Source organism: Humulus lupulus, chromosome 4, assembly GCF_963169125.1.
Source record: "Humulus lupulus chromosome 4, drHumLupu1.1, whole genome shotgun sequence".
Classification (NCBI taxonomy): domain Eukaryota; kingdom Viridiplantae; phylum Streptophyta; class Magnoliopsida; order Rosales; family Cannabaceae; genus Humulus; species Humulus lupulus.
The window spans coordinates 165228677-165250250 of NC_084796.1; the positions used below are offsets into that span (position 1 = coordinate 165228677).

The window sequence follows — 21574 nt, forward strand, 5'->3', positions numbered from 1 at the left end:
ACTGCCTTGCAATGCTCCTTACCATCTCTCCTTGGATTTTTGGTATCACTAGGCAAGGTGCCTTGTGGTCTATTCCTTAACTCACTAGCTAACTGTCCCATTTAAATCTCTAGGTTCCTCAAATATGCTGCTTGACTTTGAATCACTGCATCATTCTTGGTCATATACTCTTTCATCAAATTCTCCAAAGAGCTCATTTAAGATACTTGTGGAGGAGGAGGTTGATCCCTTGGTTGTTGTTGTTGGGAAAAACCTGGTGGATAAGTATGCTTCTTTGGAATGGCTGCACCACTTGAACTAGATCCTTGACCTCCCCAAAAAAAATTTGGATGATTCCTCCAACCCCGATTATAAGAGTTAGAATAAGAATTGTTGCAGTTGATATTTTGATTCCCCACAAAACAAACGGAAGTGGAATTAGATGGTCAACTATAAAATTTATGCCCATATCCACAATAAACATAAGAGACTTCCACTACTTAAACCATAGGAGCTGATTCTAAGTTACCCCCATACTCATGGTCTTCAAAAGGTTGGTCATAGATGAAACTTGAGCGGTCAAAGTTGTTAAAGCATCTACTTCATAAATGCCCGCTACTTTCCTTCCTGTCAAAGCTCTAGCATTAGAACATTGGCAATTATTATTGGCTATCCGCTCCAAAATCTCATATGCTTCATTGTAGGACTTAGAAAGAATAGCCCCATTAGCCGAAACATCCAAAACCATGCTTGTGGATGTGTTGAGACCAATATAAAAAGTCTCCATTTGAATGCAAGGTAGGATGCCATGATGTGGCTAATTTCACAATAACTCCTTGAACCTCTCCCACACATCACATACCAACTCATCCTACAACTGTTGAAAAGAAATAATCTCATTTCGAAACGTAGCATTTTTTCTTGGAGGAAAGTACTTCATCAAAAATTTCTCAGCTAGATCATTCCACGTAGTCACTGACTCAGAAGGAAGTGTCTTGAGCCAAGATCTAGCTCTGTCCCTTAGAGAAAAAGGGAACAATTTAAACCTCAGTGCCTCTTCAGTAACGCCTTTCAACTTGAATGAATCGCTCACCTCCAAAAATGAACAAAGATGAAGATGACGATCCTCAATAGGCAGCACACTAAATTGACCCACTGTCTGCAACATTTGGAACATCACGAGCTTCAACTCGAATTGGGGTGCTTGAATTTCATGCCTAACAATTCCCTGATTGAGCTTGTTGAACATGGGGGCAGCATACTCCCTTATGTCTCTTTCTCTATCATCAACCCTAACAATCGCCTTATCGATATTATTAGCACCCTCACCTCCTTCAACCTCTTCAGTCATATTAAGGCAATTTTGAGCATGTTGCTCCCTTATTCTTCTACTAAATGTACGTTCAATCTCAGGGTTAATAGGAGCTAGTTCATGGTCTTCTTGCTCTTCATACAATATATAATCTGAGAAAACATAGGAAAAAGCAGACAAGGTGAGAACAATAAAGAAAAATAAATTGCAAGTAATTCATATTACACAAATTTCTAATTTCAATCCCCGGCAACAATGCCAAAAAGTTGTTGTGAAAATTTAATTGAATTAAATACGCAAGTGCGCATAATCACACAAGTAATACAACGATAAGTAATTGTCTCCATAGGGATTGAAAAATAGAAAAATAGGCAAAACAATTACTAAGAAACTTAAAGGTATTAACAATTAAATGGTTTGTTTGTAAGCTAAATAAAGTATTAAGAAGATGAAAATATTGAAAATAAAATTAAACTAGACAAAGTAATTAGAATGAAATACGTGGATTGTAGAATGGATTTGAATTATTAAATCCCCCTGTGTCAATTATACTGAACAGATTGTGGCATCAATATTTTAGCAAAACTCCCAGGTTAACAAGAATTCAATAAAAGCTCATAAAACTTTCCCAAATTCTATGATATTAATTCTTTTACTTAATTAAACATATTCCTATGCCAAATGAGAAAGAAGAATACAAAGTCAAGGTTCAATTCTCAAAAGTTATACAAGGCAAATAACACATACCTATGTTATTTACTAACATAACCTAACACATAATATGAACATGTGTCATAACTAAACATCAAACATAACTAAACATCTTGCCATTGCTAGCCAAACAAAAACAAGAAATTAACATCAAGCACACTTGAATGAACAAGAGAGATTTCACTAAAATAAAGCACAAGAAATTTCTACACTATGACATAGGGTTCATCAACAATTCAAGCCACAAAATATTAGTTCATGGATAATTTAAAAAAGCATTAATCCACTTTAAATTCTTCCCATAAGTATCAAAGTATAAATTAAAATAGAAAATACAAGATGAAACTTAGAACAATAGAAAGAACAAATCCAGTTGATGATGAATCTTCTTTCTTCGTTCTCCACTTCTTCCTTCATTTTCCTTCTTGTTTCTCTGGTTTTTCTTTTCCTGTCTTTTTCTTCTCTTCTTTTCTCAAAAAACAGTAGAATTCTTTTCTTTGCGTGGCTGGCTCTCTCTTTGTACCACTAGGTTTCCCAATTTAGTCATCTAAGTACAAAATTGTCCTTCCTTTGATTCACACGTGGGTTTCTTTCCTTCCTTTCTCTGACATTTTCTTCCAAATTGACTCATGCCTTATGTACTTTCCACCCCAGTCACTAATCCAGCTCACCTTTTGAATTTCCAAGCACATATAAATTTCAAAATGCAACCTGATCAAAATGCTTCAGCAAAATCTGCTTTGCTACCGCAAACTTGTTATTTTAGCATCAAAATTTAGCTTAGATAGTTTCACAATTCTAGTTTTATTCTTTGTATAAATATCTATCCCTGAAATTATTGTTTTCAACCCATTAGCTCTTAAAAACTACAAATAACCACTAAACTAACTAAGATCATAAAAACACAAAAGTTAGTTACAATAGCTAATAATAAACTAACATCACCCTCAATTTTTCCACATTTATAAGTTCAAAGGCATAAGAAATAACTCTTTATTCAAGAGTTATCACTACTTCGGCTCCAGGGGCTGGAGACCCACCCATGAGGCTGATCATGAGTGGATCCACCACCATAGGAACCTCTTCATGGATCGTGGGCCTTGAAGCTTAAGCAACGGGAACCTCCATAGGGGCCGCGGGCACAACTGCTGGTGTTGCAGGAGCATCGATCTGGGTTGGACCCTCCAACAACTTCTTATTGGCGCAAATGGCATTTACTAGCCCCATTAGATTTCCAAAAGGAAACCGTGAATATCAGTATTTATAAAAGACAAGTATAATACGCGTATAAAAGGCATATAAAGTGTGGAGAGCACGTGGGCTTCTTGAGAACTCCCATATAAGCCTACCCATCTCCTGGGTCCTGTTGGTCTCGTATTGGCAGAACCCATGTGTGTGAAAAGAAATCACATCATCTAGTGGCACGAATCCCTGAGGAGGTAGTTATCTCTTGATAATCCTAGTACTCCTCCTGAGTCAAGGGCCAGTCTGAGGTAAGCCCGCATCGGAGGAGTGATGGAGAAACCCACACATACTCGAGATTTACCCCATCCACTACAAGTTTAGCGTTATAAAATACAAGTGGGGATTTACCTTGGTCTATGGATGAAGGTTCTATTCTTGCCTTTAGCTCTTCCTCAAGCTCCTAGTCTTCCCGAGCTTCTTAAGCTGCTTGGACAGCTTGAGCGTTCTCAAAAATCTCCTCCAACAATCGCTGATTATACTGGGCGCGAGTCTGTCCATCAATATAGTTAATGTGGCGTGAAGAGTCCTCCTAGGACTCTCTGGAGTTCTGGTATTGACTTAAGTCGATGTTTCTTATGTGTTATCCATTTTTGAGAAGACCGACATCCATGTACAGAAGACCCTTCATCTCTTGCAAGCAATTGTCGAATGCTTGGACAAAGGAGGTTCGTCGTTAAGCACCTAAAAAAAAGAGAATACTACATATTGAATGTGACTAGTATTAGAGAATAAGCTTAGGGGGCGATGAGATACTTTCCAACCTTGGAAAATTCCAAGTTAAGGGTTGGCTTGGTCTTCATCGGGAAACCATTCGTGAAGAAGAAATGATCCTTGTATTCCCGTACATGGCTCTCATTGTGATGGGGAGCCTTTTACACCATGTTCGAGTAGGTATACTTCATTAGGGTATAGTACCCGTCAAGGTCGCCTTGTTTCTTCTTCAAACTGGCACGAAAACTATAAAGGTACAAGATTTCGACTAGAGAAGGTTTGTGTAACGTCCCAATTTTGCTAATAAGGCATAGTGCCTTGTTTAGGGGGCCTGGAGGGAAATACTTGATTTAATTATGTATTACGTGATTATATGCATGATTATATGAATTATGTGAGTTATATTATAATATGACTATATTGGCATGTGTTAGGTGTATTAAGCATGCATGTGGGCTCGTTTCTTATTAGAAAGGCATTTTCGTAATTTTGACCCGTTGAGGGCATATTTGAATATATATATATATGTGTGTGTTTTATGATTGAGATCACATTATTATGTGGATACATTTAGGTTATTAAGTACGAGGCGATCATACGGAGCAAGTTCGCAGTTTAGTCATAACGAGGTCAAATACCCGGCTCAGGATGAGCCAAGGGGTATTTTGGTAATTTAGTACATTACCAAGATTTTATCAGGTAATGAGATATTATTTGGTAATCATTTGAGAATATTGGAATTAACAGAGAAATTATAAGGCGTTAATTGAGATTAGCGGGAAGTGGTGGCAAAGGACTATTTTTCCCTTGAGGGCATTGAAGTGTAAGTTAATGGGCAAGGGGCACTTTAGTCATTTACTTGCCTAAAGGAATTATATACTTAGCCAAGGGAACCTTTTAGAAACAAGTTTATACTCTCTCTCTCTTTCCTCACGTTCTTTGCTCTCTTTCACTCGACTAGCTTGGTAGGAAATTTCTTTTGAGAAGAATAACATGGGAATTGAAGGTTTGGAGCTAGGTTTCTGAATTAGGAGCACCTTGGGTGTTGTTTTACGCAGCTGATGTAAGATCCCATACCCTATTTTTGCTGAAATTCTTGTTGGTCTTAAGTATTCTTCAGTTTTGGAACTCAAGGTTGGAATTTTGTATTTGTTGGATAGTTTTTTAAGTTTAAGGCTGGGTTTTGATGTTTATAATGTATTGATGATTGTTATCCAAAAAATTAGCATTGGTGATGTGGCAAGTGATCCCTGGACACGTGGCTGACACCTGGAAATGTTCTGCTAGAGTATCGACCAGAAGACACATTAGAAGCAGTGCGAACCTGTCTAACTTGCGACCAGTCTGGTCGATAGTTCCGCAGACAAGGCAACATTAATGGGAAGATCTTTGTGAATCCTGAATTTATCTCGCATAATCTCCTGAGTATCTGATTATTCAGGAAAGAATATCTGTAACAATCTTTTGTAATCCCCCTTGAGCCTACAAATAGCAAGAGATAGCTTAAGGGAGGGGACTTTGGGCTTTTGAATCATTTGAGACGATAGTAATTCTCCTAGTAATATTGTATCGTTCTTTAGAGATTAGTGAAACTCATTGAACCCTAGTTCTTTGATCACTCATCTGATTTTTATATCAATATCAGCCTAAGTGGACGTAGGTCATTACCAGATCCTAGGGCCGAACCACTATAAAATACTGTGTCTTATTTACTTTTCTCATTACGTTCTTCTCATTACTTTCATTCATATCAAGCATATTCTGACTCCGTGTCAGTTGGCCAAATCGTGGGTCAACATTCTGGTGCTTTCATTGAGAGCTTGATTTATTGTTGTTGAGAAAACTAATGGCGAAAGGTGGAAAGAAAACTGGACAGGCGGCCACCGCTGCACTGTCAAACCCGCCACCTCCTCTTCCTCCTGCAAGCATGGCAGAGGATGAGCCACAACTGGACTTTGAGGAGGAGGAAATGGATGGTGCAACATTGAAGAGTACCCTGGGCGCGTTGCAGGAAGAACTGGCTAGTCTGAGAGCCAGTGAGGAGACTGCCGCTGAAGTTATGGCGCGGCAGCAGCAAGAGATTGAATGGCAGCGCGCAGAATTGAGCGAAAGGTAGGCGGAGGAGACCGCCGCCAGAGCGAAGCCATGGCAGCCCTCGAGGCAGCCTTGCTATTGGCTAGAAATCAGGTTGCACCTGCCTCGCAGCCTGACCAACCTGTGAATTGGCCACCTCAGAGGGGTCCCAATCCTAGCCCACCGATCCAGCCTTCGAGTTCGCAAAGGCCCGAGCAGCCTCAGATGCCCCATGATGATGTCCCACTGGATCCTGAGGCACAGCCACCATCCCAAGCTGCTCGGGGTAATCCCCTACAACAGAGGCAGAATAGGGCCGAGCATCAGCCTCGCAGCCCTAGACGCCGTAGGGATGATGGGCCGAACCTACCGAACAGAGGACAGTACCCTCCTGGCAATAGGAGGGACTCAGAGTTTGGCTCTGCGGTCCGAGGCCCCCCACGACACGATGATGCACGGGGACACCACAACCAGCGCAGGCCACCCTCTAACGTTCAGGACGGTTTAGCCATGAACGAACATCGAGGGAACAGTCGATCTCATCATAGCCAGTCGAGGTTCAGATATGGCCACGGATATAATGAGGCCAACTCAGGCAAAGGAAATGCTAGTGGGAGGAATGAAGAAAGAGGTAAAGGCAGGAGCCAGGTACCTCAAGATGACCAACCAAATAGACAGGATGCTGGGGGGCAGCCCAGACAAAATAATGTCTTCAACCGGCTCGGGGGAAGCGAGCAGTGGAGAAGAGAAGAGGACCTGAGAGATGTACTCAATGATCGCCGTGAGAGGCATGGCAAGAACGTCCCCCCGGCAACAGAGACCACAACGACTCCTGCCGCTGTACAGGCCCAGATAGACGCCCTCAACCAGGCAGTGCAACGGCTGGTCAGGGGAAGGAGTTCTTACATCGACCACCATAGGAGGAAAGGCACTCCTTTCGTACAAAGGATAGCTAACGCCGAAACTCCCAGCAAATTCAAGATGCCTACGCTTCCAAACTTTGACGGATATGGAGACCCAGTCTCGCATGTCAATAAGTTTGAAATTCAAATGGACATTTAGAAAGTGTCCGAAGACGCTCGGTGCAGGATCTTCCCTGCAACACTTTCTGAAGCTGCGCACGAGTGGTTCTTCAAATTCCCTCCCGCAAGCATTGTTTCCTGCGAAATGTTCGTACGCGAGTTCTACAGACAGTTCTATGCTGGTCGTGTACACCCGACCGAAGCAAACCAGCTAGTCGAAATTCGCCAGCAGGATGGGGAGTGAGTGAAAGACTACATCCAACGTTTTATGCGAGCAGCAGCTGGAGCGAAGACGGTCGGGGACAAAGGGAAGATGATGGCCATAACTGCAGGAGTAAAACGTCGTTCTCCCCTCTGGAAGAATCTCCGAAAGGAAGGGGTGAGAACTACCCAAGAATTTTTGGATCGAGCTGATCGCTATATCAAGCTTGAAGAAGCCATTGCCGACGATGGAAAGCCCTCGGGCAAGGATAAGAAGGCTTCCGAACCCGCCAAGGCTGTCAATGGGTCTAAACCTAGTGGCAACGGCAAAGGCAACGGGAACGGCAACGGTAATGGCTAGAACGGTGGAAAACGGCCGTATAACGAGCCTTCCACCTCCGACAACAAACGAGCCAAGGGTAATCGTTATGAGCCTCGGTTCACTAACAACACTGCCCTCGTTGAGTCTCGGGGAGAGGTTTACCAGGCCACAAGTTCCAGTGTGCCTTACAAGAAACCTAGGCCCATTTGAAAGGACATTTCGAAAAGAGACACCACCAAGTTCTATCGTTACCATAATGACTACGGACATGAAACTAATGAATGCAACCAGTTAAAAGATGAAATCGAGTTCCTTATTAGACAAGGACACTTGAGAAGATACGTACGGGCCTCGGGAAATTCCCAACGAGAAGCTCCGGGTGGCAACGAGCAGGCGCCCACACGCCAACGCTCGCCACCATTACAGCCTGCCCTCGTGGCTGGAACACTCTTAACCCTCTGTGGAGGCCCGCACCGCGCGGAAAATAGCGGAAAGGCTAGAGAACGGTATGCTTGGACTCTACGCCACGACCTAGACATCGAGATGATGACTATGGAGGACCGTGCACCAAAAAAGGCTTGGTCAGAGGGAGGAGAGATAACCTTCTCTGATGACGACGCCCAACACGTCAGGTTCCCACATTCCAATCCGCTGGTCGTGGACATCCAGATGGCCAATATGATGGTGAAGAGGGTACTGGTCGATACAGGAAGTTCAGTGAATATCCTGTATAAATCAACACTGGAACGCATGAAATTGTTCGTGAAGGACTTGGAGCCCTGCAATCAAACGATATACGACTTCTCTGGAGAAGGACTCGCCCCAGCCGGATTGATCAAACTCCCAGTAACGACGGGTACAACGCCTGCAACAAGGACATTACTCGCCACTTTTGTAGTGGTCGATTGTCCTTCGGCGTACAACGCCGTTATTGGAAGGCCCATACTGGTTGATCTACGGGCCGTCATCTCTATGTGGCACCTAGCCATGAAGTTCCCGACAGACGTGGGGGTAGGACGCATTTTGGTAAACCAAAGGGAAGCCAGGGAGTGCTACAACACCTCGATCACAAAGGCAAAAAGTGGTACGCCGAGGAGCACTACGCCAGATAGATTGTGGATGGCAGTTGATACGCAAGCCCAATCCGGTGATGAAGTCACCAAATAGGGTGTTGCCAAAAGTGAGGATGGAGATTTGGATCCTCGCTTTGGGGATTTTGAAGAAAATGTTGGACCCGTCGAGGACCTGGAGGAGGTCCAACTCGACAAAGAAGACCCAACCAAAGTCGTAAAGGTTGGGAGAAACTTAGAGCCTACCACGAAGCACGCACTAGTGGAATTCTTGCGAAAAAACCAGGAGGTTTTTGCCTGGTCGCATAAAGACATGGTTGGGATAGATCCTGCAGTAATCAGCCATGTCCTGAATATAGACAAAACCTTTCCACCCGTGCAACAAAAGAGAAGGCTGCTCGATAAAGATAGATCATGATCCTTAAAAGAAGAAGTCGAAAGGCTAAAGGAGAATGGGTTCATACGGGTGGCATTTTATTTGTCATGGGTCTCCAATCCGGTGCTGGTCCCCAAGCCTAACGGCAAGTGGCGGACCTGTGTGGATTTTACAAACCTCAATAAAGCCTGCCCGAAAGACTGCTTCCCACTCCCGAGGATCGACCAGCTGGTCGACGCTACTGCAGGACATGAGATCCTCTCATTCATGGATGCATATTCAGGCTACAACCAGATTAGCATGCATCCCTCTGATGAGGATCACACCAGCTTTCGGACCGACACGGGCTTGTATTGTTACAAAGTAATGCCCTTCGGACTGAAAAACACAGGTGCGACTTACCAACGGCTAGTCAACCACATGTTCAAGGAGAAAATCGGTGTAAACATGGAGGTATATGTGGATGACATGCTAGTAAAGTCTAAGAAGGCAGAAGGGCATGTGAGGGATTTACAAGAGTGCTTTGATGTGTTAAACAAGTACCAGATGAAATTAAATCCCCTCAAGTGTTCCTTTGGAGTCGGATCAGGGAATTTTTTGGGGTTTATCGTAAATTCAAGAGGAATCGAGGCCAACCCCGACAAGATAAAAGCCCTGATCGACATGAAGTCACCAGAAAGGATCAAAGATGTACAAACTTTAACAGGGAGGATCGCGGCCCTAAGTAGATTCATTTCGAAATCAACAGACAAGTGTGTTCCTTTTTTCAATCTACTTAGAGGAAACAAGAAGTTTGAGTGGACAGGAGACTGCGAGCAAGCATTCCAGGACTTGAAGGCTCATATGGCACAGCCTCCCATCTTATCAAAACCAATTGAAGGAGAAACTTTGTTTATTTATCTGGCGATTACTGAAGTTGCTGCCAGCGCGGTGCTAGTGCGAGAGGAAGAAGGTGTACAAAAAGCAGTCTACTATGTCAGCAAGAGACTGATCGGGGCAGAATTAAGATATCCGCCAATCGAGAGGTTAGCATATTGCTTGATCCTTGCCTCTAGAAAACTACGCCCCTACTTTCAAGCCCATCCTATTACAATTCTAACTGACCAACCCCTTCGGCAAGTCCTCCAAAAACCGGAAGCGGCTGGACGATTATTAAAGTGGGCAGTCGAACTGGGACAGTTTGATATAACTTATTCGCCACGAGCAGCAATCAAGGGACAAGTCTTGGCCAACCTTATTGCAGAATTCACCGAACTCCCAGACAGCGAACAGTGCGAACAGCTTGAAGCGCCCGAGCCTCAAGATAAAACTCCTTCGTGGAAGCTGTTCACGGATGGCTCATCCAACGAATCCCACGCTGGAGCGGGAGTGATATTGATAACGCCGAAAGGACATCGATTTCACTGCGCCATCAGGTACGACTTCACTGCATCAAATAATAAAGCGGAATATGAAGCACTCCTAGCTGGATTGAGAATGGCAAAGGATATGAGCATAAAGACGCTTGATATCTACAGTGATTCACAGCTGGTGGTGAATCAGGTTCTGGGAGAATACCAAGCACGAGGCTTGAAAATGGCGGCCTACTTAAATAAAACAAAAGACTTGTTAGCCCAGTTCACGAAGTACACCCTCCAGCAAATCCCGCGAGATCAGAATTCAAACGCGGATGCCTTAGCCAAACTCGCAAGCGCGAAGGATGCTGACACCTTAAACATCGTGCCAATAGAAAGACTGAGTAAGCCGAGCATACAAACCACGGAATCTAGTATGGAGATTTGGATGGAGGATACGTGGATGGCGCCTTTCTTGGAGTATCTAATGAATGGTACGCTGCCAACAGATAGGAACAAGGCCAGAACTCTACAAAGACGAGTTGCTAGATACATACTGGTCGACGGCGTAATGTACCGAAGAGGATATTCGATGCCACTACTCAGGTGCGTTACACCAGAAAAAGCTAAGGAACTCATGAAAGAGGTGCATGAAGGCTTATGCGGGGATCACGCTGGGGGGCAGAGTTTGGCAAAAAAGATTCTAAGGCAGGGCTACTTTTGGCCAACGATGAACGAGGATTCGATGGGGTTTGTACGAAGTTGTGATAAATGTCAAAGGTACTCCAAGATTCCACGAGCAGCTCCAAACGAATTGAAACAAATGCAGAGTCCAGGGCCTTTTGCAGTGTGGGGGATAGATTTGATTGGATCCCTACCTACAAGGAAGGGTGGAGTAAAATACGCAGTTGTGGCAGTTGATTACTTCACCAAATGGACCGAAGCTGAACCACTCGCAACCATCACGACCAAGAAAGTTCTCGACTTTGTCATTAAAAACATTGTCTGTCAGTATGGTTTGCCCAGGAAGATAGTTTCAGACAATGGGACCCAGTTTGACAGCGATTTATTCACCGATTTCTGCGAAAGACATGGAGTTATTAAAAGCTTTTCTTCAGTCGCACACCCCCAGGCGAATGGGCAAGTCGAAGCCGTAAACAAAACTCTTAAAGACACCCTAAAGAAAATACTTGAGGAAGCTAAAGGAGCATGGCCAGAGCAGTTGCCTGAAGTCCTCTGGTCGTATAGAACGTCTCACCGAACAGCGACAAGAGATACTCCATTTTCCTTAGCCTATGGGTATGAGGCTATGTTGCCTGTTGAGTTAGACCCCCCCTCACATCGGCGTTTGACTTACGACCAGGATCAGAACAGCCAGCTAATGATGGAGTCTCTAGACTCAATCGATGAGATACGAGAGAAATCTCAACTCCGAGTTGCTGCATACCAGCAAAAAGTCGCCCAATACTTTAACTCCAAAGTTAAAGAAAGAAAATTCAACGTCGGTGACTTGGTGTTACGACGAGTTTTCTTAAATACCCGCGACCCTACTGCTGGAGTGCTCGGACCCAATTGGGAAGGACCTTACCAAATCGAAGAAGTCCTCCATCCAGGCACCTACAAACTTGCACGCTTAAATGGAGATCTCGTTCCACGCTATTGGAATGGAGAACACCTGCACACGTATTATCAGTAAACAATCCTTTTTAAAGGACTGGCTTGTATTAAATTTCAATTTTTACAAGTTTTGCAAAGATGGTTAGCCACGTTGTATGTCTAACTGCTCGTATATGTAAGGTTCTATTATAGAATCACTCGTAAAGACATGTTTAGTCCATTTTTAATACGAGATTATAAGGGACTGTGCGCAGCCAGTCATTCTTGCCAACCATTGTGAATTTACATTTACAAGTATTTGTTCATTACGTGTGTTGTTTTGCTGTATTACAAGTATCATTTTTCACACGAACAGGAATGTTCGAACAGGCCATGGTCAGGGCAAGTGACCAAGGGCCTAAAGCTCCTCGATCACTTGGGGGGCATATAAGGCACATCGATAGCAAAGCATACTCGCAAGGTATGTAAACACATGAACAAAATGAGTGAAAGCATGCTACAGTACTTAGAGTATTTTTCAAAATTTATGTTTTGTTAAATCATGCCAAAGTACTATGCTAAGTTCGGTCATACGGACAAATGTTATAATAAATAAAGATATTATTGCATCAAGATTTAAGCCTTTACACTGCAAGCATCGCTGCTTGGATGTAACTGTTCAAGTAAAATAAAAAGATTTACTGCCCGTGCAGCAAAGTTTAAAACAAAAATATATTGTCTTTACATCACGACCCGTGGGTCGTGTAGCCAGAAAGAAAGAAAAAAAATAAGGGAAAAGTTTAAGAGGCATTTAGGGCTGGAGGGTCCTGAGCAGCATCCTGGTTGGTCGCGTCCTCAACAACTTCTTCTTCTTCTACAGCAACGATGCTTGGAGAGGCGGGGGTCCTCGCTCTTGCCTCCTCTTCGGCCAGTTGGGCAGTACAGCGGGCCCACTCGGCAGTCCTCACTTCCTCCGAAAGATAGCTGAAGTCGGCACCCTGATTGTGTTTCCAGAAGTTGTAGAAACATTAGAGCGTCGTCCTCTTGTACCTCTCTAGATTTTTGGAGTTGTCAAGCTCCAGCTGCTTCACTTTGCCTTCAAGAGTGGCAATGGCCTCATCCTTGGGCATGAGCATCTCTTCCAGCCTTTTGATTTCGCGAAGATGGGTTATGCTGGAATCTCGATACTACTGCAGCGACTTTATTGCCGCTTCAACCTCTGACAGCTTAGTCACCGCAGCGTCCCTCTATCGAGCCATTGCCTCCAACTCCTTGGCATGCCTAGCCTCTGCAGCCGAAAGCTCCTCAGCTGCCTTCACCTGATGCCTCTCGGTGGCCTTCGCCTTAGCCTGCTCGATGGAAGCCTGGACACGGGTATGAGCAGTGATAGCAGACAGCAAGGCCTGTGAATAAAGGAAAAAGTTAGAGCCTGCCGTGAAGAATAAAAGACTAAGGCTTAAGAAGTGAAGAAGTTCTTACACTGGAGATTTCATTCAGGGTCCTGTTCAGAACCTGGTCAGCCCCCATGTTTTCAGCCTCGACCATTGCATCCTTGACACGGTCACCTTTACTGATGCGTTCAAGGCGATCCTTGGCTAATCGAAGGGCACGGCTCATGAGTTTGGCCCCGAGAGCTTCTTCACGAGTAACTTCCTCTCTGGCGGGCGCAGCCGGAGGATTTGGCGGGGCAAGAGGGGTCTGTTTCTCAGTAGGAGCTGGTGGATGAGTAGAAGTTTGCCCAGTTGGCGTGTCCTTGGGAAGGTCTTCTGTTCGACCCTTCTTGGCTGGAGGACCTCGGCTGGATTCACCAGTTCTCCTCTTGGACCTCCGTTGGAGTTGAGGAACTTCCTCTTCCTCCTCAGCCAGATACATGTCAAAGATGTTGGGAGTGGCCATGTCTGCATGCAAGTAAACACAGGAAAATGATAAGATAAGAGGCAAATGAAAAGTTATTATACAACAGAAAAGAGGTAACAAAGTGAATACCCGAGCTACAACTACTGGTCGCTACACTATTGACTCTATTAGTCATATACTCATTATCTGGCATGAAGAAGTCTTGCCCTAGATTTGGAGCATGGAGGGAATTGGCAAACCATTTAAAAGTAAAATAGTGCTACCGTTCTCATCAAAAGACTCTTCCAAGTCCACAACTGGCTCTTTGGCCTTTTGTTTCCCCTTGCCTTGGGGAGCAGAAGGCCTTTCTGCGGAAGGATTGCCCGTGGGCTCCCTAATAGTAATCCCCGTTGGCCTCCTCCTCCGAGGAGACATAGGGGGTTGCTACTCGGGAACCCCCTCGGCAGTGGTTTCGTCCACCACGGACCCTCTAGTTTCATGGCGTGGAGCCAGGAGCCAGACCGCCTCAAGTTTTCTTTAGTTACCAGGATGTTGACGCTTTTTGCTACGTCGGACATCCTAGCCAAGGTATTGGAACTCAACACGATGTCCGGTGTTGGGGTCGGACGTAACCAGGGGCCTGAAAAATAGATTACAGTTTAAGAAAAATGGAAGGGAACACATCGACGAAAAATATCGACCAGTCGAAGACAAGCACTTACCTCTTCGGGTGAAGGCCAGGTTGTTGCTGGTTATGTCCGGGGTAAGGAAGTACTCCTTATTATACTTCCCCACATTCGAGATATGCATAGTGTCACTCAGGAATGTTCGATTAGTTTCCTGGTGACAAAAATGGAAGAAACCCGTTCCGTGTTGTTGCGGGTTAGACTTAAGGTCAAAAAGATAGTTGACCTCGTGGGGCGAAGGTTCTGGCCATTTCTTAAGTTTATACAGGATATAGAGTACGGCCAACATTCTATATCCGTTTGGAGTAATTTGGACGGGGGTGACACCGAAATAATTGGCCACCCCCACAAAAAAGGGATGAAGAGGGAGATAAGCTCCCGCCTCAATATGATACCGAGACCAGGTGCTGTTTGCACCTCCGGGGAGGTTAGCCCTCTGGTCTTCGGCAGGACGTATAATGGAAACCCCTGTGAGAGGGAATTTCCTGAAGCAGTTAGCAACCATCCGAAGAGTCACTGAACTGGCCGGGGAAGTATACCACTCGACATCAGGCAAGTTCTGATGGAGAGGGCTGGCCCTAATTTGGATATTAGGGTCAGGAACAAGATTTTCTCGACCACTGGTCGAGGGAGCCCTTGCCTGCGAATCAGGCCGGGCAGGGGAATTTGGGTTGTTTTCAGACTCGGGTCTTTTCTTGCCTGAAGATTTGGAACGGGCCATTGGAGGAGAAGGATGGGGTCTGGAAGAGGATCGCGAAAAAGGGATCTCGTGGACACGGTCAGCTGGTTGTTCTTCTCCCTCGAGCAGCAGGGCGAGAAGGTCGTCGTCAATAGGCCTTTCACCTCCCCACAAATCTGGCATTAAAGTCTGCATACAGAAGAATGGGGAGGTGAGGATAGAAAACTTTTAAAAGCATTTTAGAATAACGCTGGTCGAGTATAAAAGTTAAGCTTTAATACAACAGCATTCTAACAAAAAGCTAAATTTTTCTACACAAACAGTTTGAAAAACGGATCAAAGGGTGAAAGTAAAAAGTTTTCTGAAAAAGCTTTTTCAAATCCCTTAGGACGGGAATTTTTTTTTCAACTAGCTTAAAGATCGAATTTTTACTTCGATTTTACATCCTAAAAAGCATGATCCTGGATTTTAAACTAACTCGTAACTCTATTGTGCCTACAAAATATTCTATCTACAAGCGTCTCAAACCAGAAACAGATAAACTCAAACAGTACACATTCAGAAGCATGCACCACGAAAAATTAGAAGCGTGGGAATTCGAAAACTTACCAAGAAATATAATCGTGGAGATGGAAGAAGGGTCTTCGAAGATCAAGGAGCTCTCGGACGGGGTCCTGAAAGTACAGAGGGAACGGTCTTCAGAAACCATAAGAGCTCTGGATTTTAGGTTTTATGGTGAAGACGATGGCATGCGTAAAAAGAAAATAAAGATTTCGAATGTCTTATATAAGTTTGTCTGCGGCATTAAAAAGATGTAATCATCAGTTTCCCTTTTTTCAAAGTATGGGGAAGCGGGATGGCCGTCAAAATCTTTTCTGGGGAACCGAAAGGACATGATTAGACAGACGTGGGTTACTTTTTTCAAGAACACACGAAGGGTTCTGACACGTCAGACGGGGTTACCGAAGAGTCGTTCGTTCAAAAGTTTATTTACTGCTCGTGGTAAATAAACTTGGGGGGAAAATGTTATCCAAAAAATTAGCATTGGTGATGTGGCAAGTGATCCCTGGACACGTGGCTGACACCTGGAAACGTTCTGCTAGAGTATCGACCAGAAGACACATTAGAAGCAGTGCGAACCTGTCTAACTTGCGACCAGTCTGGTCGATAGTTCCGCAGACAAGGCAACATTAATGGGAAGATCTTTGTGAATCCCAAATTTATCTCGCATAATCTCCTGAGTATCCGATTATTCAGGAAAGAATATCTGTAACAATCTTTTGTAATCCCCCTTGAGCCTATAAATAGCAAGAGATAGCTCAAGGAAGGGGACTTTGGGCTTTTGAATCATTTGAGACGATAGTAATTCTCCTAGTAATATTGTATCGCTCTTTAGAGATTAGTGAAACTCATTGAACCCTAGTTCTTTGATCACTCATCTGATTTTTATATCAATATCAGCCTAAGTGGACGTAGGTCATTACCAGATTCTGGGGCCGAACCACTATAAAATACTGTGTTTTATTTACTTCTGTCATTACGTTCTTCTCATTACTTTCATTCATATCAAGCATATTCTGACTCCATGTCAGTTGGCCAAATCGTGGGTCAACAATGATGTTCTGGGACACAATTATGGGTTTGGTATTGCTTTGGGGTGAATTTTTAGGGAATTGGCTCGGAGAAAATGTTTGAAAAACTAGGTTCGCAGGGTCGCACCACGACTCTATTCTTGGGTCACCACGACCCTCATGAACTCAGAGGTCAGGGTAGTTCTCTGAACTGTCATGGCGCCAAAACACTTGGTGGGCTGTGTCGCAGCTCGTGTCCAGTGCAATAGGGTCAGGCTCTTTGACTTGTGGAGAGCCGCAATGCTTAGAGAGGGGCATCGTGGCTAAAATTAGGGTTATTGGCCAATTAGGTTTTGAGTGGCGAGAACTCGAACCTACGGGCTGGGGAAGGGATCTACTACCCGATTTAGTAGAATTCAAGGTCCCAAAGGCTAGGACTCGGTCTGAAAGTTCTTATTTACTCAATATTTATGGATATCACTTATTACGGTTGTGACTAGGGTACCCTTAGGGCTCGGGGCAGGATCATGCTCGAGGGTCGTTGTTAATTAGCTTGTACTTGGACCGAAGGTAAGAAAAATGCACCCAATATATGATATATGTGATTAGGGATTAGCCCAATTGTTAACCATGGATATGATTACTGCTCGGGCCTTTGTGAATGAGTATGATTATGATTATGCATGTGACTATTTGATTAAGCATGCTTCAATGCTCTGTATCTGGATCATTTTTAAATGATGTATGCTTGTCTACATTAACTGATTGAAAAGGCTTGACTTATAAGTCAAGGACGGCAATAGCCCGTTGAGCGCTGGTCGAAAGCATTGACTTATAAGTGAAGGGCAGCAATAGCGCGCTGAGCACTAGTCAAAAGAATTGACTTATAAGTCAAGAGCAGCAATAGAGTGTGGAGCACAGTCTGATATTTTTAGGCATAATCAAGAGCTTGGTATATGCTTGACTAACCCTATGGTCGTTTGGAAATTAAAGTGCAGGGTATACTAGGCTAGGTCTAAGGCTATTTATACAGAGGATATGGCAATTTTTCTCGGGGTAACTTTATAGTCCCATATCCTAGGGCAACGAGCCCCACTGTGAATCTATAGTCATATAGCAACCCAAGTGTGACTCTATGGTTACGTATCTAGGGAAATGGGCCTCGGTGTGGTCACGTATCAAGGGAAACAGACCCCGCTGTTACTCTATAGTCATGTATTTAGGGCAGCGACCCCAGAGGGACTCTATGGTCACTTATCTAGGGAAACGAGGCCCAATGTGAAACTGTAGTCACTTAACTAAATAGAATGCACGCATGAGTAGTGTTATTACTACTAGGCATGCTTATTATGATTCTATAATATGTTATTAATTTCTTATGAACATGTTTAAGTTTTCTTGTTGAGCCTCAGCTCACGTGTGCTTTAATGGTGCAGGTAAGGGAAAAAGGAAGCTAGACTAGCCATGAGTTGGAAGCTTTGATGGCGGCATGTACATATGCGGCTACTCGACCACCTCGGTAGAGGTTTCTTAAAGGAACTAGGGTCAAACCCTAGTTTGCTGCTTAGGTAAGCTTGTTATAACTTTTTGAGTTGTAAATAACCTTTTTAATGTTTATTTTGGGATCCCATGTATGGAATTAAACATTTTAATGAACTGGTTATTCCTTTTGACCAAATTTGTTAACCATAAACCCTTAATCACATTTAGTTACACGTTTATAGCCAAGAGACTCATGTAGAGAGTCTAGCACTATTTAAAATACACAGTGTAACGATCTTGACTATCTAGGGTGTTACAACTTGGTATCAAAGAGTGCCAAGGTTAAGAGTTTCTGAAGATTGGCTGGGGATGTACACTCGTCACTGAAGACATGCTCGACTCATGGTTTGGTAACTATTTATGTGGTTATGTGTTTAACTTCCTAAATAGGATATAAATGCCTTATCTGCCTGTCTTATTAAGGAGCATGAGATATTATGATAGAGCCTGGCCCTTGGCTGCTATGTGCATGCTAGAGATGTGCTTATTAGCGCCATTATTACTTGTGAATGCTAAGAAAACCCTTATCAGCGCTAGCATATGTATATGTAGGCCAGGAAATACTTCTTAGCACTATTAATATTGATAAACGTTAAAGAAATTCTTATTAGCATCGTTATTTGCATATTTTTGCTAGAAAATGTTTATTAGCGTTGCTATATGAACTGAGTATGAATATGAACTGACATGCTTATTAGCATGACTGTTCTGTTTAGTGTGAATGCTTGTTTGTTCGGTCTCTGTGAATGCTTCCAAGGCAGTAAGATTTGTTAGCCGACCAAGAAATACAGGCTGAGAATGATAATCAGGGTCAAACCCTTCCGCCATCTCCAGAGAACTGGCAGTAAGTGCTTGTTGATATGCAAGCTAGATTATAGAGCAGGAAGAAGAGATCTGCCTGCTTAGACAGCAATAGGTTCTAATAGGGAACATTTAGCCAAAGGTGCCACCTATGTTTGTACCGATAGTACTACAACCGTCAGAGGCTGGGAATAGATGGGAACCTCTTTATGAAAGGTACAGAAAGTAGCATCCTCCAGCCTTTGAGGGCGGTGCAGATCCGGCGAAGGCCGAGCAATGGATGAGCATGGTTACCGCTATCTTGGATTTCATGAGGGTAGTTGGTAATGCGAGGGTGGCCTGACCCATATATATATTTCAGAAGGATGCCTGGATTTGTTGGGAAATGATATCCCAAACCAGGAATGTCAGTTAGGGATGCAAAGGCAGGAGAGCTCAGTAAGTTGTTACAGGGGCACATGTCAGTGATAGGGTATGCACTGAGATTTGATAGATTGGCCAAGTTTGTTGTAGACTTGGTACCCACTAATGGGACAAGGAAGGAAATATTCCTTCAAGGGCTACAACCTATGATTGCCTAGGATGTTCGCATTACTACCATGCCTGGGGTGATGACATATGACCAGGTGGTAGAGAAAGCCCTTACAGTAGAGGGTTCAGAGAACAAAATCTGATGCGAGAACGCTGCCAGAAGAGACACTAGGAGGATAAGACCTCCATTTATGGGTTCTGGTAGGGGCGGAGGCCCTAGTGACCAGAAAAGGAAGGCTCCAGATACCTTTTCAACTTCAAGCCCCGATAGGAGGACAATGGGTATACAGATGGGCCTCGAGGGCAGCAATGAGGTCTAGAGGGCTTACCTAGAGTGCTCTATATGTAGATGGCACCACGTGGGGGAGAGTCAGGCAAAGGGCTGCTTTCTGTGTGGGATAGTGAGACATTTGAAGAAAGATTCCCGAGAAAAAAGAAAGAATAACCAAGGAAGGTGGGTAACTCGACTCCAGCATGAGTGTTTGCATTGACGAAGTCAAAGGCTGAGGCTAGTCCCTCAGTAGAAACAGGTCAGCTTTCTAGTGCTGGAACCTCTTACTATTTTGATTGATTCTGGTGCTACACACTCTTTTGTTTCTAGTAGGATAATTGATAGACTGTGTAGGCCCTGTGATTTCTATATAGTGGGGAGTTAGTAGGTTCTAGGAGATGGATCAGATCGTTGCCAACGATAGTGGATGACAAAGAATTTTTTGTTGATTTTATAGAGTTAGTTATGAATGATTTTGACATGATTTTGGCTATGGGCCGATTAGCTAAGTATGGGGCAATTCTAGATTGCAAAAAGAAGATGGTAACCTTTCAGCCTTTGGGTGAGGTTCCCTTTGTATTTATTGGCACTATGCACGGACCTCGTGTACCTATGATATCAAAATTTAGGGTTAGAGACCTATTGCGAGCTCGTTGCATAGGATTCCTAGCCAATGTGGTGGATACCACTCAGGTCATGCTAGTGGGACTAGAAGAAACTAGATTAGTTTGTGAGTTTCTAGATGTGTTTCCAGGGGATTTTCCAGGGTTGCCACCACATAGAGAGATAGAGTTTGTTATTGAACTTGCACCAGGGAAAGAGCAAGTATCTAGGGCACCATATCGAATGGCCCCAACAACTTTTATGGATCTGATTAACACGGTATTCAAAGATTACTTGGATCGGTTGGTGATCGTCTTCATTGACGATATTCTAGTTTGTACTCAGTCAGAGAAAGAGCATGAGCAGCATCTCAGACTGATGCTACAGAGACTGAGAGAGCATAGACTGTATGTGAAGTTCAAGAAGTGTGAGTTATGGTTACCACAGGTAACTTTTCTCGGTCACATTGTCAATAGAGATGGAATCAAGGTGGACCCAGCTAAGAATGAAGAAGTACGAGATTGGCAAAGGCTAAGGAACGCCTCAGAGATCAGAAGTTTCCTTGGATTGGCAGGTTATTGCAGGAGCTTTGTGGAAGGGTTCTCTAGGATTGCTACCCCACTAACGAAACTGACACGCAAGAACTAGAAGTTTGTATGTTAAGATAGGTGTGAGAAAAGCTTCAAGGAGTTGAAGCGACGTTTCATTACCGCTCTAGTTTTGAGTCTTCCAACAGATCAGGAGAAGTTCGTGGTTTACTACGATGCCTCTAGACAAGGGTTAGGTTGTGTTCTTATGCATGCAAGGAAGTTGGTTGCCTATGCATCATGACAACTAAAGGATTAGGAACAGCGGTACCCTACACATGATCTAGAGTTACCAGCGGTGGTCTTTGCACTAAAGGTATGGAGGCATTTCCTTTATGGGGAAAAGTGTGAGTTATACACTGACCACAAGAGCCTGAAGTAATTCTTCACACAAAAGGATTTGAAGATGAGTTAAAGGTGTTGGTTAGAACTGGTGAAAGATTATGACTATGAAATTCTATATCACCCAGGAAAGGCCAACGTTGTGGTAGATGCCTTAAGTCGGAAAGGTCTGG

At 43.8% G+C, this 21574-nt stretch overlaps 1 non-coding gene across 1 annotated transcript; it reads left to right on the forward strand.

Moving 5' to 3' along the window:
* Window positions 1-782: 782 nt before the first annotated feature.
* On the forward strand, window positions 783-889 carry LOC133833582 (small nucleolar RNA R71). Its single transcript, XR_009892955.1, has one exon. It is a non-coding gene; the product is annotated as a small nucleolar RNA R71 (small nucleolar RNA).
* The last annotated feature ends 20685 nt before the right edge of the window (window positions 890-21574 follow it).